We start from the raw sequence: 2,590 nt of genomic DNA, 5'->3' as shown, positions 1-2,590 counted from the left end.
TGATAACAGAGGTCTTCTGGTCTCTGGTCTACCAGCATCGGTCTCTGATGGTAGAGATGTCTGGGTCGGCCTGTCCTGGGATGTTACATTGATAACAGAGGTCTCTGGTCTCTGGTCTACCAGCATCGGTCTCTGATGGTAGAGATGTCTGGGTCTGCCTGTCCTGGGATGTTACATTGATAACAGAGGTCTTCTGGTCTCTGGTCTACCAGCATCGGTCTCTGATGGTAGAGATGTCTGGGTCGGCCTGTCCTGGGACTTCACATTGATAACAGAGGTCTTCTGGTCTCTGATGGTAGAGATGTCTGGGTCGGCCTGTCCTGGGATGTTACATTGATAACAGAGGTCTTCTGGTCTACCAGCATCGGTCTCTGATGGTAGAGATGTCTGGGTCGGCCTGTCCTGGGATGTTACATTGATAACAGAGGTCTTCTGGTCTCTGGTCTACCAGCATCGGTCTCTGATGGTAGAGATGTCTGGGTCTGCCTGTCCTGGGATGTTACATTGATAACAGAGGTCTTCTGGTCTCTGGTCTACCAGCATCGGTCTCTGATGGTAGAGATGTCTGGGTCTGCCTGTCCTGGGATGTTACATTGATAACAGAGGTCTTCTGGTCTCTGGTCTACCAGCATCGGTCTCTGATGGTAGAGATGTCTGGGTCTGCCTGTCCTGGGATGTTACATTGATAACAGAGGTCTTGTGGTCTCTGGTCTACCAGCATCGGTCTCTGATGGTAGAGATGTCTGGGTCTGCCTGTCCTGGGATGTTACATTGATAACAGAGGTCTTCTGGTCTCTGGTCTACCAGCATCGGTCTCTGATGGTAGAGATGTCTGGGTCGGCCTGTCCTGGGACTTCACATTGATAACAGAGGTCTTCTGGTCTCTGGTCTACCTGCATCGGTCTCTGATGGTAGAGATGTCTGGGTCGGCCTGTCCTGGGATGTTACATTGATATAGAGGTCTTCTGGTCTACCAGCATCGGTCTCTGATGGTAGAGATGTCTGGGTCGGCCTGTCCTGGGATGTTACATTGATAACAGAGGTCTTCTGGTCTCTGGTCTACCAGCATCGGTCTCTGATGGTAGAGATGTCTGGGTCGGCCTGTCCTGGGATGTTACATTGATAACAGAGGTCTTCTGGTCTCTGGTCTACCAGCACGGTCTCCTGATGCAGAGATGTCTGGGTCGGCCTGTCCTGGGACTTCACATTGATAACAGAGGTCTTCTGGTCTCTGGTCTACCAGCATCGGCCTCTGATGGTAGAGATGTCTGGGTCTGCCTGTCCTGGGATGTTACATTGATAACAGAGGTCTTCTGGTCTCTGGTCTACCAGCATCGGTCTCTGATGGTAGAGATGTCTGGGTCTGCCTGTCCTGGGATGTTACATTGATAAACAGAGGTCTTCTGTCTCTGGTCTACCAGCATCGGCTCTCTGATGGTAGAGATGTCTGGGTCTGCCTGTCCTGGGACTTCACATTGATAACAGAGGTCTTGTGGTTTCTGGTCTACCAGCATCGGTCTCTGATGGTAGAGATGTCTGGGTCTGGCCTGTCCTGGGGATGTTACATTGATAACAGAGGTCTTCTGGTCTCTGGTCTACCAGCATCGGTCTCTGATGGTAGATGTCTGGGTCGGCCTGTCCTGGGACTTTACATTGATAACAGAGGTCTTCTGGTCTCTGGTCTACCTGCACGGGTCTCTGATGGTAGAGATGTCTGGGTCGGCCTGTCCTGGATGTTACATTGACAACAGAGGTGTCCTGGGCATGTTACTGGGTCTACCTGTCCTGATGTTACATTGAGAGGCTTTGGTCTACCAGCATCGGTCTCTGATGGTAGAGATGTCTGGGTCGGCCTGTCCTGGGATGTTACATTGATAACAGAGGTCTTCTGGTCTCTGGTCTACCAGCATCGGTCTCTGATGGTAGAGATGTCTGGGTCGGCCTGTCCTGGGATGTTGTTACTGATAACAGAGGTCTTCTGGTCTCTGGTCTACCAGCATCGGTCTCTCAGATGGTAGAGATGTTCAGTCGGCCTGTCCTGGGACTTTACATTGATAACAGAGGTCTTCTGGTCTCCTGGGTCTACCAGCATCGGTCTCTGATGGTAGAGATGTCTGGGTCGGCCTGTCCTGGGATGTTACATTGATAACAGAGGTCTTCTGGTCTCTGGTCTACCAGCATCGGTCTCTGATGGTAGAGATGTCTGGGTCGGCCTGTCCTGGGACTTTACATTGATAACAGAGGTCTTCTGGTCTCTGGTCTACCAGCATCGGTCTCTGATGGTAGAGATGTCTGGGTCGGCCTGTCCTGGGACTTTACATTGATAACAGAGGTCTTCTGGTCTCTGGTCTACCAGCATCGGTCTCTGATGGTAGAGATGTCTGGGTCGGCCTGTCCTGGGACTTCACATTGATAACAGAGGTCTTCTGGTCTCTGGTCTACCAGCATCGGTCTCTGATGGTAGAGATGTCTGGGTCGGCCTGTCCTGGGACTTTACATTGATAACAGAGGTCTTCTGGTCTACCAGCATCGGTCTCTGATGGTAGAGATGTCTGGGTCGGCCTGTCCTGGGATGTTACATTGATAACAG

At 51.5% G+C, this 2,590-nt stretch overlaps 1 long non-coding RNA gene across 11 annotated transcripts; it reads left to right on the top strand.

Moving 5' to 3' along the window:
* LOC127919354 (uncharacterized) lies at positions 1 to 2,502 on the top strand. Of its 11 annotated transcripts, none has more exons than XR_008102661.1 (6): positions 1 to 100; positions 189 to 277; positions 428 to 694; positions 784 to 872; positions 961 to 1,131; positions 2,155 to 2,502. It is a non-coding gene; the product is annotated as an uncharacterized LOC127919354 (long non-coding RNA). The 11 variants fall into 11 exon arrangements; XR_008102653.1 differs by having other exon boundaries at positions 346 to 694; XR_008102662.1 differs by lacking the exon at positions 189 to 277.
* The last annotated feature ends 88 nt before the right edge of the window (positions 2,503 to 2,590 follow it).

The sequence above is a fragment of the Oncorhynchus keta genome, unplaced genomic scaffold (assembly GCF_023373465.1).
Source record: "Oncorhynchus keta strain PuntledgeMale-10-30-2019 unplaced genomic scaffold, Oket_V2 Un_contig_16435_pilon_pilon, whole genome shotgun sequence".
Taxonomy (NCBI): Eukaryota; Metazoa; Chordata; class Actinopteri; order Salmoniformes; family Salmonidae; genus Oncorhynchus; species Oncorhynchus keta.
The sequence above is the reverse complement of the archived record's forward strand: the minus strand, read 5'-3'. Positions and strand labels throughout refer to the sequence as shown.